This window comes from Balaenoptera physalus (genome assembly GCF_965194825.1).
Source record: "Balaenoptera physalus genome assembly, chromosome: X".
Taxonomy (NCBI): domain Eukaryota; kingdom Metazoa; phylum Chordata; class Mammalia; order Artiodactyla; family Balaenopteridae; genus Balaenoptera; species Balaenoptera physalus.
In genome coordinates this window covers 15,697,308-15,713,836 of record NC_138903.1, presented here as the reverse complement: position 1 = coordinate 15,713,836, position 16,529 = coordinate 15,697,308, and the positions used below count along the sequence as shown (strand labels likewise).

The 16,529-nt window shown below is 41.0% G+C and overlaps 1 protein-coding gene across 4 annotated transcripts in view; it reads left to right on the top strand.

Moving 5' to 3' along the window:
* The window catches only part of RAI2 (retinoic acid induced 2), a 392,985-nt gene that overhangs the window by 175,081 nt on the left and 201,375 nt on the right, over positions 1-16,529 (top strand). For all 4 annotated transcript variants that reach the window (XM_082447179.1, XM_082447177.1, XM_082447176.1 and 1 more), the window contains one exon: positions 6,004-6,093. The gene's annotated coding sequence lies outside the window, so the exon portion shown is untranslated. The remainder of the gene's footprint in view (positions 1-6,003; positions 6,094-16,529) is intronic.

Sequence of the window (16,529 nt, the reverse complement as noted above, 5' to 3'; positions counted from 1 at the left end):
GCAGTGAGCTCATGGGCACCTTTTGTTAAAGTGCCTAAAATTTCTTTATATTTTCCTGGTGAAAACTGGGGGAGCAGGGTCTGCGAGGGGCTAGGGAGGAGAGCAGGAAAGGGGAAAAGGAGAGTGGGTGTGTTGCCCATCGCTTGTGGATCAACCATGCAAACTGCTCAGTACTGTTTTTATAACTTAAACCAGAGGAGAGAGTGAGGAGGGAGAGCCTAGAGCTGTGCTGACCAATAGAAATAGAACACGAGCCATGTGTGTAATTTTAACTTTTTTAGAAGCCGCATTTTAAAAAGTGAAAAAGAGGTGAAATTAATTGTAATAATATATTTTATTTAACCCAATATATCCAAAACAGTATCATTTCAAAATGTGATCAATATAAGAATTATTAATGATACATTATAGATTCTTTTTTACTAAGTCTTTGGAATGTACAACACACCTTAACTCGGATCGGCCACATTTCAGGTGCTCAATGGCTACCTGTGGTTACTGGCTACTGTGCTGGACAGTGTAGGCCTAGAGCCTTGCTACTCAAAGTGTGGTCCTTGGACCAGCAGCATCACAAATGGAAGTTTGCTAGAAATGCAGAATCTCGGGCTCCATCCCAGCCTTACTGAATCAAAACGTGCCTTTTAAAGAGCTCCTGGGGTGGGGACTTCCCTGGTGGCTCAGTGGTTAAGACTCTGCACTCCCAATGCAGGGGGCCCGGGTTCGATCCCTGGTCAGGGAACTAGATCCCGCATGCCGCAACTAAGAGCCTGCATGCCACAACTAAAAGATTCCCGCATGCCACAACGAAGATCCCCCGTGCTTCAACTAAGACCCAGCGCAGCCAAATAAATAAATAAAGAGCTCCTGGGGTGATTTGTTTGCACATCAAAGTTTGAGAAGCCGACCTAGTGATCAACTGCATTGAAAGGGTATTTTCTAATGAATGGCAGATAATTCCCTAACCCTGAACTTACAAGCACAGGGTCTCTAACTTCATTTGTTAACTTCCCTCCCTCTTTCCTTCCCTCCCTCCCTCCCTCCCTTACGTCCTTCTTTTCCTGCTTCCTTCCCTCTGCTGGTTCCCACATTACAAAGACTTTTTCAGTCAATACCGCCCCTTCTCTCAAATGACAGTGCCAAGCTATGAAATTCTGCCAGCTCATCCTTTGTGAATGAAGGGAAGTGGATTCAGCCGCAGTCCTATCTTTCTGCCATTATCCTGTATTAAATGTCCCTCAGTTAGTGTGTGCTGCGGGTCCCCTGCGAGACCCCCGCTGGTTTATGTCACTTGTACATTAGCCTCATTGGTTACCAAACATCCCTATTATTAAGCCTTTAAAAGCCAGTCTTGTTCACCTGCCAGTCCTTTAATTTCCTTTTCCATCTCCTGGACGATTTTCCCAGATGGAATTTTTGTGAGTCTCTCCACATCCATCTTCTCTTTTATCTTGCAGGAATTTATTTCCTTGCAGCCCTCTCTTCTTTCTCTTCCTTTCCCTTTCTCTGTCCCATTCTTCCTCTCCCCCTACAGTGTGCTGTCTTTCTGCAATTTTTTAATACCACTCTCCCTCCCCAGGAGAAGGTAATTACTTGGTTGAGAACAGGTTGGTTATAGCTATGTGTGCATTCACCAAGCTGGAGCCTCGTCAGCAAAGCTGTTTCCAGCCTCTGCTGGCTCAAGCGACATTTGGCAAGTCATCGCTTTCCAACCCCATCCAATTGTTTCTGCCAATTTGATGAAATTGTGAAGCAGGTTGCAATATTGGCAGTTTGAAAATGGATACTGCATAGAGTTATAGAACCATAATTTGAAAACTTGTTTTTGTATAACTTGTCCACCTTACCTGTTTGTTTTTAAAGAGCAGTGCGATACAGTTTTAGCAATGTCTGTATAGTATTAAGCTTGAATTTTTAGAGAGAAAATTCAGGATGCAGATAAAAATGCTCAGCCCATGGGAATGTGCTTTATTTTCAAGTTGACATTTCACCAAGGAGGCAATGGAAGCTTTTCATTTTGTTCTCCTTGCTCTGGTGTCTCGTGTTGCCTATAGTAGGAAACAGCCAACAATGGCTGGTGGGCCAAATCCACTTGCCTCCTATTTTTGTATGGCCAGTAGCTAAGAGTGGTTTTTACATTTCTCAATGGTAGGAAAAAAAAACCAAAACAAAAGTATTTTGTGACGCCTAAAAACTACATGAAATTCAAATTTCAGTGTCCATAAATCAAGTTTTCTTGGTCACACAGCCATGGCATTCATTTATTGTCTGTGGCTGCTTTCAAGCTATAATAGCAGAGTTGAGTGGTTACGGCAGACTTTATGGCCTGCAAAGCCCAAAATATTTACTCTCTGTTGCTTTACAGACAAAGCTTGCTGACCCCGTGTCATGTGAGCACCGATTCCTAACTTGGACTGCATCTGGGGAGCTTTAAAAATACCAATGCATGTGTCTTGCCCCTAAACATACTGAGTTAATTGTTTGGGGTGTATCCTAGTAATTGGTCATTTTAAAAACTCCAGGTGATTCTCCTTTGTGGCTGAGGTTCAGAACCACATAAGCCAATATAAGGAGATGTAAAACTTTTTTCATTCATGATGATTCAAGGACCTAAAGAATATTTACTCCCTTACCTAACATGGAAATACTAACTTCATTTCCTCTCCTTACTCTTATTGGGCTGTTTCTGATTCTTGCCTGCTTGCCTAGTTCTGATTTCTTTTCTTTTGACTATCTGAGTGTCTTTTTTAGCTCACATGTTTCCAAACACCATTGGAGAAAAGCAAGGAAAACAAGGTTGAATGGTGGTCACTCCTAATTTTAGAACCACCTCGTTGGGGCTTTGATGGGTAATTCATGGTTCCTCCGGATGGAGGAAAGCCATGGTGGCTGATGAGTGCACAGCTGAGAAAGTTCCTTCTTCCCTGACCACCTAGCAACATTCTGTTCATCCCTCTTCGCAGGTGAAGCTTAAGAACTGACTTCTTATGAAACTCTTTCTGTCCACTCCCCACTCCAGACCTGGCAGAATTGTCCCCTCCAGCCTCTGCATCCCCACTGCAACCCCCATGGACTTTTCCCCCAGCAGCTGGGACACCATCTGCATTTACTGGTTTTATATGCCTTTCTCCCTCCACTAAAGTGTTGTTTGCTTGAGGGTAGAGCCATGTCTTAATAATCTCTGTGGCCCTTGCTCCCAGCATCATGCTTATTATCCATTAGGTACTCAGTAAATATAATGAAGGAGGCAAGGAAGTAACGAAGCTCTGTTTCCTCAGGAATTCAAGGTGTTTCCTGAAATGCCTTTATCGATACCGACAGTTGCAGGCTGCAGACATAATGTGTTGTTGGAGACGGCACCTTAAGGCAAATCACTATAAGATGAACTCGTGGTTTTAGCAGAAAGCTTTGCTGGAGAACACCAACATGGCAAGGAGAATCATAGGGATCTTTATTGAATAGTATCAAATTAAATGGGACCAGCCACCACAATGAAGACCAGGCTTTACTGAAGATAGACAGGACTATTCCAGAGAGGGGCTCATCAGGGGTCCAGAGTGGCCCCACTGGAAAGCCTGCTTTGCTCAGGAGAAATTCTTGGCAATTACCTGTAATGAATTCAGCTAAAATCTTACCCATCCTTTGGTTTGAACCACCCCTCTGAATTCCAGCTCAAATGGTCAACTTGCCCTCTCTCTGAATCTGCAGTTCACCTCTATATACATCTTTACTGTTTTTCCTCTCCAATGGTCTAATTACTCCATGAGGTGAGAGATCTTGTCACTTAATTCGCCACTGAATACCTGTACAAAACATGGTGCCAAACACATAGTGGGCGTGTGACAAATAATTGTTGATTGAATGAATGAATGAATGAATCTGCAGGACTCAAAGCTCCAATTTCTTTCATCTACTGTGGTGGGTCATGGTGTTCAACCCCCCAACATCCAGACCACTTCAACTGTTGAGTCTAAGTTCCAGATGTTCTTAACCTTGGGCCCATGGACCCTTAATTGGTCCATGGATAAAATTCGAGGGGTCTATGACTGTGCATGGAAAAAATACCTCTTTATTTTCACTAATCTTTAACTGAAACATAGCTTTTCCTTTCATTATAAATGTAGGCAACAAACCATAGTAGTATATTAGCAGGAGCTATGATTTTTGTCACCAGTGGAATCCTTTATGCTCATCAGCAATTCAGAATTATTGTAGCAATTATATCTACCACCAGATTTTGTTATTTAATGTGTTAATAAAGTAGCACACATACTTATATCATGAATTTATTGAATGACCAAATTAATCTTAATTAACCTGAATGAATGCATTAAAATGCTAATAACGTTATTTCCACTTAACTGGATTTCTTTTTATTCTATGTATTTTACTTTATACATTTAAAAAAATCTTAAAAAGAGTCCCTAGGCTTCACCACACTGCCATAGGATTCCCTGGCACAAACAAGGTTAAAAATCCTTATCTAGTAGTGCTGGTTATAGAGGTGGACCCAGTTTGTAAAAAATGCATCAATCTATATGCATATTTTGAGGTATATTATACTTCAGTAAAATGTTTTTTAAAAATTGGTCTGAACCAATCATGGCAATCCCATATGAGTAATTAATTTAAATAAGGGTATATGTCCCAACTGGGCCAATGAGACATAAGAGGAAATTCTGCCACGGAGACTGGAAAGGAGACACAGAGAGAGAAGTCTCCTCTTGACCTGGACTTTGTTGTATCTTCATGTTATATCTGGGGCTGCTGTGGCCATCCCACAGAGGTGGACAAAGCAAAGTGGAGTTGGAGATACAACATAATGTGCTTGGAGTCTGCCCTGACTCTGGACACCTTGTGATGGGGCTAATATATTTTCTCATTGTTTAAGTCAATTTGAGAGCAATTTTCCATTACTTGCAACGCTGTGCATCCTTACTGATGCACAGGTGTGAACACAGAAAAGTGAACAGTTCTACTCATGCCATACACGGACAACACAAACACAAACATGATTAGTCCTCACAAGATTAGTAAGATCATTTTCCTCCAATGCTGAGTGTAATACATTTACCAAGCAGAGATGATGGCCGAGTCTCCTATAAACAGCCTCACGGATTCTGCTTCCAATATGGGATAGTTTTTCAGCTCAAGAGCTGATTCCCTGCTGGCTACTGATCTCCTGTTCACACCTTAGTGCATGGAGCTTGGTTGACCACCCATGGACCACAACCTGACTGACCACACAAGTGCAGCTAACATGCACTGATAGAATAGTCTGGGCCCTATTCAGTATCCATTCAAATTCCCTTTTGTGACATTGGCATTACCCAAACTTTGATGTTCCTCTCTGGTCCCTGGACTTGGAAAGCTGTCTGACATCCTCTATTGTATCAACTGTATTAATCTTTTCAAAGAACTGACTTTTAGCTTCATTGATTCTTCTCTATTATTTTCTATTCTCTTGATTTCCTTTCTCACCTTTATTATTTCCTTCCTTCTCTCTTCTCTGGATTTGATTTGTTGTTCTTTTACTTTTTGAAATGGAAACATAGATCATTGATTTTCAGCCTATCTTTCCTAATACATGCTCTTAAAACTATAGTTTTGCCTCTATGCCCTTCTCTATCTACACCTATAATTTTTGATATGCAGTATCTTTCCTTATCAGTCCAAAATGTTTCTAATTTCCGTTGTGATTTCTTCTTTGACTCATGGATTATTTAGAAGTGTATTGCTTAATTTTCAATCAGTTTTGAATTTTCCAGTAATCTTTTTGTTATTGATTTCTAGCTTAAGATCACTGTGATCAGAGAATATACGTACTCTGAATGATTTCCATCCTTTGAAATTTGTTGAGACTTGACGACCCAGTATATAGCAAATTTTGGTAAATGTTCCTTGTGCACTCAAAAAAGAATGTGTGCTCTGTTACTATTGGGGACTGCCCCTGTTTTGAACCTCTCTCCATACTTTGTTACAGTTTTGACTGTTCTATCTTTTCAGGCTCCAGTATCTCCTGCAATGGGACTCCCTGCTGAGCACTCCCTCATCTCCAACACCAAGGCCACTGAATGCCTCCTCACCCACATTCAGGTGAGTTGCATGGAATTTGGGCAACCAGTGCCTTTTCTCTAGTTCTTAGCAGGCATTTAGGGCAATCACCCTGCATCAGGGAGAATTACCTCAGCACTTAGATCTAGAAATGGAACAATATCATGAGAAACTGCTTCGCTTCCACAGAGAGTGATCCAAATATCCACCTCCCACATAAAGACATGCTTCCACATATACACACAATTTCTGTCTGGGGCTAGGTGGCGAGTGTCACAAATGCCCATGGAGGGGGTGTGCTTGGGGAACTTGGGCTCTACCCCATGTATCACTGCCACATATGCAAGACAAAGTACACGTGGCAGCGGCCACATGGTAATTGCAAATGCGTCTGGGTGGCTCTTACATTGAAACCTAAAGATAAACTGAAGTAAAAGTAGATCCTCCATATATGTTTTCCACAATCAGAATAATTTAGGATAAAATATGCACAAATTGTGAGTCAGTGCTGAAGAGAATAATTAGAGAAGAAAGATAAGGGAGCTAAAGTAGATGACAGAAGATCAATATGCTGCCTAGGGTGATATTAAGGAGAGTGAGGCAAAGCAAATTAGGGGCTCAAAACTTCATTTCTATGGAGGCAGATGTATGGAAGACGGGTTCTTGATGTGCGTGACCATGGAGACCTCAGGTCAGAATCAAATCTCTGTAATCTCACTTGATGGGACTTGGGAGGGAATGACAGAAATGGTTCTGGGTAGTCAAGGATTTTCCCTTCATAGCTGACACACAAATTCACTTCTCTGTACAGGTTTAGCGAGCAAGCAGTTAGTCCAGGGTATGAGTGGGTCTTTCTTCCTAAAGGGAAAGTTAGAAGAGAGAGATTAATGTGACAAACTCCAGTCTCCATTGCTGCAGTTGGACTTGGGGCTGCAAATGGTATTTGCTATCTTCCTGTTCCACCATCCTTTCTAAATTCCCTTCACTCTCAGCTACCGTCTCTGCTGGTCTCAATGGCTTGCCCGGTAACGTGATCCAAAGCCTTACTCCTGAGAAGCCTAAGCCTCGGCAATTATTCCCTTCTCAGACTGAGCTTGATGCACGTGTCTATTCGCAGCCGCAGTCGGGTAAGGGAGTACCACAAGGTGCGCACCCTTGCTGTGTGAAAGTAGCCCAGCCTTCTCCTGCTGACCAGGGTCAGTTACCCCCGTAGGATGGTGACTCATTATTTGCTTGCTGGACCTAGGACACAGGGGACACAAGGGGACAGGTGTAGCTTGCTATGTCTTCTAAAGGGGAACTTTGGTGGCGAGAGTATGCCCCCTTTGGGACATACTAATCGAGAAGAGCCCAAAGTTGAAGGGATGGGAAGCACAAAATCCCCCGGTGGGTCACTGGCAATAATGGCAAGTGGAATCACTCCTACTTCCATGTCTTGGTTCACAGATCCATGGGCTTTTCCTGTGGGGGATGTAGTGCCATATCAACGCCTCCGTTTCGGTGTGTATACTGAATCCTGGAGGACGGCACTCCGTCCTTGCCGGGTCTTGCCTCTGAGCTGGCATTTCAGCTGTACCTTCAGCAGGCAATCCTATTGCTCTATGATGTCCAGATGTATTCTGAATGGTACAGTGTGTAATACAACCAGTGCATCCCATGATTATGAGTCCACTCCCCCACCTCCTGTGCTGTGAAATGAAGCATCCTGGTCAGATGCTATGTTAAATGCTGTCAGGCATTTTGTAAGCCCCTGAATGGTGGAGCTGGTTGAGGCTGTGCAGGCAGATAAGGCAAACCCATATCTGGAATAAGTATCTATTTCTGTGAGAATGAACAGCTAGATTTTCCAGGATGGAAGGGACTCACATGAAGTCAATTGCTATCAAGTGGCCCATCAGTCTCCTTAAGGAGAAGTGCCATATTGGAGGCTCAACATTGGTCTATGGTGCTAACAGGTTGGGCAACTGAGGTGGGAATAATAGATTCCTGTTGGGCCCCTGTGTGACCTCCATCTCTGACACCATGGTTACCCCATTGTTTCCATTGTGCCAATTCTGTGGTGGCCAATGATAAAAGCTGGATGGCATCAGTTGGCTGGATCATTTTGTTTACTCGGTTGTTCAGTGCCTTGTCTCCGTGGTCGATGCTTTCTGGGTGTTAACCTGAGAATCATGGATCTTCACACTTTGTACCTACTTCCATATGTCCATCCACATGCCAGAATTAGCCACCAGGCTCACCTAGACACAAGGGAGCCAAGAAGTGTATTCCAACTCATATGCTCAGAAAATAGAGAGCAGGAAATATTTGGAGAATAGCAGTAATGACTACCACAGTCTGCATTTGTTATACTCTGCTAGAAGGGTCTCAAGGCATGTTCTTTCTCTAATATTCTACAGTTTTAGAGAAAGTAAATGTTTACTTACAGCTTTCTTTCTTCCTAGAATCCAAGCAATGTTTCCTTAGGGCTGGGTTAGAGACAGTATAACTCTTGAATTTTACTCGCAACACTATTCCCTTATACTTTGTTACTGGTAAAATTATGTTATTCCTGGTGATTTTTGTCCTGTTACGGAGGGTTTTTTAAAAGCAGCTGTTCAATACTCATACAAATAGGCTTCCAGTGAGCCCACCCAACCAACCTGGCCGGTCACACCCATGCACATCTGAATCTCACAGAGACACAAATCTGGCCTGCCACTATGCTTATAATACCATTTATATTTTTTTGGCCCTCAGTTGATTCTCTCCCCAACTACTATATAAGCTCCTTGAATGCTGAGACTTTCTCTTTATAACCCCAGTTCCTAGGACGGTATCCTACCCACTTAAAATGCTTTGTAATATTTGTCATTGGTGATGAAATGATTCTAAAAAGCAAACAAAATGGGTTTTATGACAAAGATAGCCACCCATGCAAATAATTCAAGGCAAACAGTTCTCAGAGGATAAACAGGACCCAGAATGCTTTTCACCCAGGGCACCCACTGCTCTGACCCGTAGCAAACAGAAAACTCTGCAAGTTAGAGCACCGTGTTGACATTTCATGTGGCAAATGTTCAGAGGATCGCAGCTCCTCAGGAAGGCTTTATTGAATCTGAATCCCAGAAAGTAGGACAACCTTAGCCAAGTCTATGTTAATTAAAAGACTATAACCATTTTATTTTATGTACAAGACCTTAAGGTGTTAAAGGCCACCATTTTCAAGTTGAAAAAGTCAGTCTTCAGGGCCCTTGCTTTCTTTCTATCTATCTATTAACATCTTTATTGGCGTATAATTGTTCTACAATGGTGTATTAGTTTCTGCTTTATAGCAAAGTGAATCAGGTATACATATACATATATCCCCATATCGCCTCCCTCTTGCGTCTCCCTCCCACCCTCCCTATCTCACCCCTCTAGGTGGTCACAAAGCACTGAGCTGATCTCCTTGTGCTATGAGGCTGCTTCCCACTAGCTATTGATTTTACATTTGGTACTGTATATATGTCCTTGCTTTCTGTTTCTGTTCCTTTCTCCATTTTAACTTTTACCCCCAACCCAGAAGCACAAACAAAATGCCTTCTATTTGGGGAAACCAAGAAATTGTTTTGATATTTTGTTTTATGACCCAAACCTATATATTACTGGCTGCTGAGGCATTATTTCTCCCTATACACTCATCATTCATAGCTCCAGGGGCGAAAATATTCCAAAATAGTATGTAATGTCTGTTATACATTTAGATGCATAAATTTTCATTGTCAAGATGGTGATTTAATAGAAACTTATAGATTCATAGTAGAATATTTTTAATGCCTAGGTTTTTTTAAAAACAAAGTGTGTGTGTGTTCATTTCTTGGAAATGTTATTTCTTTGTAATATAGTCTTTATTTATCATGGATGGGTCTAACAAATTTTGGCAATAGGCTAAAGAAAATTAAGGAAAAAGCATTTATTCTCTTAAGAGTAAGGAAGTAAAGCATCTTGATTTCATATCCGTCATGTCAGTAATAAACCCAAGGTCTCAGGTCCTGTAACATCAGGCATGTAAGTTGAATATGGGATTTCTCATTTTAAGGTATTCTTTCTTTGGGACTATAAATCACAGACATTGGATTAGCCCCCCTGAGAATTCAGGTTTGTGCCAATCTATATTATTTTGAGTTTTTTTAGTCGAATTTGAAATTTTTATTTTTAGTGCTTTTAAAAGTATAGTTTCTTTCTCTTTCCCTTCCTCTCCGTCATTCACTTGCTCGTGTCCTCACTCTCGCTCTCAGTGTTAGTTTGATGTTACTGATCTCCTCCACTAATTCCCCCACTGGTTTTGGCTGGAACTTCTTTGCAAAGAAATATAATCACTCCTCTTGGCTATAAAGTGACCTTGGCCCAGTAAGATTATATTGAAGGGGAACCTAAGGTGTTCCTCAGGTGTCACTAGAAATAAGTTGTCTCTATCTGTTTTTAGAACCATTGTAATAGTTTCAAGCTCCTGAAATCAAAGTTCAAATTTTTTATCCTCATGTAGGTAGTCCAGAATGAAAGTCAGGATATAAACTGTAAGATATTTTTCAAGTAATTTGAATAATCCCTCACTGGGAATTTAAGTTGTGAATGCCTTTGATACATTCTTTTGAAAGTTGGAACAGGAGTGAGTTACAGTAGTAAACAGCTGGCATTTCTGTGCAATGGAAAAGGCAATTGTTATTTTACTTCATTGTGTTTAGTAATTCATCTTCAGGAACTGGGCCCTTCTTACCAGCCGAGGCTAGGGAGAGGGAGGGAAATCAGACAAGAATGCGACTAGAAATTGTGCTGTGTCTCATCCCATTGACTGTCATCTCAGACTTTGGAAAACACCACCTATGCAAGACAAGCAATCAGAATATTGTAGAATAATATATGATTGGAGCAAAGAGGAGCTATAAGGCAGCGCTGTCCAATGGAAGTATAACGCGAACCACTTCTGTAATTTTAAATTTTCCAGTAGCCACATAAAAAAAGTGAAAAGAAACAGATGAATCGAATTGTAATAACATTTAATTAACACAATATATCCAAGGTATTCTCATTTCAACATGTGATTAATATAAAAAATATTGAGATACTTTATATTCTTTTTGGCACTCAGTCTTCAAAATGTGGTATTGTACATTTCTAGCATATCTCAGTTCGGACTTGCCACATTTTAAGGGTTCAGTAGCCACACGTGGTGAGTGACTACCACAGCAGACCAAGCAGGGATGGATAATATCTCATTCAAAACCCTCTCTGACAAATAAGGACTCAGGAACCAGAGAGGTTAAGCCACTTGCCACATGCAAACTGCTGTGTCAGAGAGCAAGACTCAAAACCAGATCTTCTAATTACCTATCAAGGCCACTTTCCACTACTTCAGGAGGTTTTTTTGGCCTGAAATCTTATGGGCTTCCTCCCCAAAATTTCAATTTTATTTTGCCTCTGCAGTTTCCATCAAGAAAAAAATATTAAAATAGGAACAGGGGGAGCAGACAGATTCATATGTGAGACTTCAGCAGCGTTCTCATACAAGGCTTAAGAAGGAAGTGAAGAGATATTAAATAATATTTTAAAATCTCCTATCTGCTTTAAATGAGTTAAAAATCTCGATGCCTAGGCAAATTATATCTGGGATCATTGAAAGAATGAGATGAGATAACAGAACTCCTATTGGTTACCAGGAAAATGATGGACAGGGGAATAAATGCTAGAGAATTAGCGCATATCCAGATTTCTCTAACTGGAAAAGGCAAATGATACTAGTAGCAAACATGTACATAGTACTTACTAGGTGCCAGGCGCTGGTTCTGAGTGCTTTACACATGTGGCTTCATCAGTTCCTCACAATAATCTTATGAGGTAGGTACTCATACTTTCTTCACTTTTTAGATGAGGAAACTGAGACCACAGAGAGGTTAAATAATCTGTTTAACGTATATTGCCAGTAGATGGCAGAGCCAGGATTTGACTCTGGAGTCTAATTCTTTGGACTGGCATTGCACCATGCTGCTCACAGATTTAAGATTTCAGTATCTGTCTAGTTCCCTGCCCTCTTATTCTCCCTTTCTCCCTGGCTGGGAATCATCTGATATCCTCTTAAAAGTTCAGCCCAAGCCAGGTTCTGGGGCAAGAGGTGACTTCAGTAAGAGAAGTCCTAGTTTAATGCTTTGGAAGTCCACCATTATATGCTATTGGCTACCATCCCCACCCTGACCTTATGCCTCAGTTTGGGGCCCTGGGTCCTTCCTTGCATTATGTATCCCTAATTTAAGTATTGGAGTCTGTTCTTGGACCCTAGCTTGCAACTTGTGGACAGAAGACTCTGATATCCCAGTCTCCTCAGGTCACTGTACAGAACCTTTCCTTGCCTCTACTTGCCTGCCATTTCTATTCCCTGTTACCTCTTTTTTTTTAAAATACTTATCAATTGATTGATTGATTTGGTTGTGCTGGGTCTTAGTTGTGGCTCACTGGCTCCTTAGTTGTGGCATGCGAACTCTTAGTAAGGGCATGCATGTGGGATCTAGTTCCCTGACCAGGGATTGAACCCTGGCCCCCTGCATTGGGAGCGCGGAGTCTTATCTACTGTGCCACCAGGGAAGTCCCTATTCCCTGTTACCTCTTGAGAGACCTCCATGACAACAATTGCTTTTGCCAAAGCCTTGTGTGAAATTATACTCTTCACCCACCATGTTCCACCTATGGGTCAGAACTTCCTCCTATCACTCAAATCATTTCCAACTCCCCATCCATTCCAGCGACTGAGTCTAACTTTAAGAATCAGCCTCTCAGGCTTCCCTGGTGGTGCAGTGGTTAAGAATCCGCCTGCCAATGCAGGGGACACGGGTTTGATCCCTGGCCCGGGAAGATCCCACATGCCACGGAGCAACTAAGCCCGTGTGCTACAACTACTGAGCCTGCAGTCTAGAGCCCACGCGCCACAACTACTGAAGCCCACACGCCTAGAGCCCGTGCTCCGCAACAAGAGAAGCCACCACAATGAGAAGCCCGTGCACCGCAACGAAGACCCAACACAGCCAAATAAATAAATAAATTTATAAAAAAACAAACAACTGTTCTCTTTAAAAAAAAAAAGAAGAATCAGTCTCTCCCAGTTTGCTTGGTTTTCTGTACAGGTGAATCCTTCCAGTTATGAGTGAAACACCATAGTATCAAGTCATTGAGCTGGGCATTGGTCCTTGGAAAAATTATAAGCGTATTATTAAATAGTTGATTTAGAAGCACTTAAAATGGAAAGTGATTATTGTTAAGAAATCCTTCTAAAACCGAACTCAATTCTTCTTCCCCTCATCTGGATAGTGTTCCGAAAGTTGCCAGTAAGAAGAATGCCTTAGACATAGTGTATCTGGATCTCAGCAAGCTATTAAACAGGGCTATCATATTTTTGTGGATGAGAAGTAAACAGATGATAGAATAGATATGTGAATTCACATCTGGTCTTGAATGTCAACTTTGAGCTAGATTCCAATACTGTTGTAAGAGCCTTCCTCTTAACCCTGTCCTACTCTACTTCTTATTAAACACTCTAATAAACACTTAATGAGGAAAGCTCAGTGAATGTGTAGAAGATGCAGACTAGAGACGAATAGATTCCATAGCCAGTGACATGTTCAGAAGTCAGAGGTTCTCCACAAGGTAGAATGAAGAGTTAAAATGAACAAGATTAAATACAATAAGGATGCATATAAATGTATGTATTTTTGTTTAAAAATTAAACTATACAAAAACAGTATGAAAAAGACATGGACCAACATTAGTATAGTGGTGGTAAAGGGGGAGTCTTAGGATCTTTATTTATTATAAACTCATTGTGAGCCAAAGTGTGCATGGCTGCCAAGGATCAAATGTGATCTTGGACTACATTAATTATAGTATAATGGGAAGGTTAATTCCATTGTACTTGGTACCTGCCAAACTCTGCCTGGGTTTTTGTACTCAGATCATGGCAGGCTGACAAACTGCAATGGATCTGGTACAGGCAGCCAGGGTGGAAAAGGGTCTGGAACTAATGGTATGCTGGAGCCAGCTGGTACTTACTTGCTGGAAATTGCTAGGTATTCAGGAATTTTGTGAGCTGGTTGTTAAACCCTTAGTAGCTTGAAACGGGCCATGGTGAAAGTATTTACACCATGGTAATCAGCAAATGCCGTAAATCAAGACTTTGTTTTCCAGACAGTGGGTCTGCCAGGGTACGACTGTCAATAATTCCCTGATATGAAGAATGATTAAAGACAGACAGAGTCTTACATTCAATCAAAAAAAAAAAAAAGAAAGAAAGAAAGAAAAACTGTAGTGGGGAGAGGGTGAGGATTTCAGAGCAGTCTTTAAATACTTAAAGAGTTTAACTCCCATTTACCATTGCAACAAAAAGAATAAAATACCTAGGAATAAACCTACCTAAGGAGACAAAAGACCTGTATGCAGAAAACTATAAGACACTGATGAAAGAAATTAAAGATGATACAAACAAATGGAGGGATATACTATGTCCTTGGATTGGGAGAATCAATGTTGTGAAAATGACTATACTACCCAAGCAATCTACAGATTCAATGCAATCCCTATCAAACTACCAATGGCATTTTTCACAGAACTAGAACAAAAAATTTCACAATTTGTACAGAAACACAAAAGACCCCAAATAGCCAAACAATCTTGAGAAAGAAAAACAGAGCTGGAGGAATCAGGCTCCCTGACTTAAGACTATACTACAAAGCTACAGTAATCAAGACAGTATGGTACTGGCACAAAAACAGAAATATAGATCAATGGAACAGGATAGAAAGGCCAGAGATAAACCCACGCACATATGGTCACCTTATTTTTGGTAAAGGAGGCAAGAATATACAATGGAGAAAAGACAGCCTCTTCAATAAGTGATGCTGGGAAAACTGGATAGCTACATGTAAAAGAATGAAATTAGAACACTCCTTAACACCATCCACAAAAATAAATTCAAAATGGATTAAAGACCTAAATGTAAGTCCAGACACTCTAAAACTCTCAGAGGAAAACATAGGCAGAACACTCTATGACATAAATCACAGCAAGATCCTTTTTGACCCACCTCCTAGAGAAATGGAAATAAAAACAAAAATAAACAAATGGGACCTAATGAAACTTAAAAGCTTTTACACAGCAAAGGAAACCATAAACAAGATGAAAAGACAACCCTCAGAATGGGAGAAAATATTTGCAAATGAAGCAACTGACAAAGGATTAATCTCCAAAATTTATAACCTCTCATGCAGCTCAATATCAAAAAAACAAACAACCCAATCCAAAAATGGGCAGAAGACCTAAATAGACATTTCTCCCCAGAAGATATACAGATTGCCAACAAACACATGAAAGGATGCTCAACCTCACTAATCATTAGAGAAATGCAAATCAAAACTACAATGAGGTATCACCTCACACTAGTCAGAATGGCCATCATCAAAAAATCTACAAACAATGAATGCTGGAAAAGGTATGGAGAAAGGGGAACCCTCTTGCACTGTTGGTGGGAATGTAAATTGATACAGCCACTATGGAGAACAGTATGGAGGTTCCTTTAAAAAGTAGAAATAGAACTACCATACGACCCAGCAATCCCACTACTGGGCATATACCCTGAGAAAACCATAATTCAAAAAGAGTCATGTACCACAATGTTCATTGCAGCTCTATTTACAGTAGCCAGGACATGGAAGCAACCTAAGTGTCCATTGACAGATGAATGGATAAAGAAGATGTGGCACATATATACAACGGAATATTACTCAGCCATAAAAAGAAACAAAATTGAGTTATTTGTAGTGAGGTGGATGGACCTAGAGTCTGTCATACAGAGTGAAGTAAGTCAGAAAGAGAAAAACAAATACTGTATGCTTACACATATATATGGAATCTAAAAAAAAAAAAAGGTTCTGAAGAACCTAGGAGCAGGACGGGAATAAAGACACAGATGTAGAGAATAGACTTGAGGACACGTGGAGGGGGAAGGGTAAGCTGGGACGAAGTGAGAGAGTGGCATGAACTTATACACACTACCAAATGTAAAATAGATAGCTAGTGGGGAACAGCCGCATAGCACAGGGAGATCAGCTCGGTGCTTTGTGACCACCTAGAGGGGTGGGATAGGGAGGGTGGGAGGGAGGGAGACGCAAGAGGGAAGAGATATGGGAACATATGTATATGTATGGCTGATTCACTTTGTTGTAAAGCAGAAACTAACACACCATTGTAAAGCAATTATACTCCAATAAAGATGTTTAAAAAAAAACTTAAAAAGTTTAGATATCCTTTCTCAGCAAATCAGAGCAATCTTCTCCAACACTCCCATCTTTAAGGACAGAACAGCCTGAGCTCTCACAACCTCCCCATCCATCCAGAGGTGTGGCCCCAAACTGCCAGTCACTAGTGAGTTTCTCATATTATCTTTAAAAATTATGCAAATCTTACAGTTTGCTCCATAA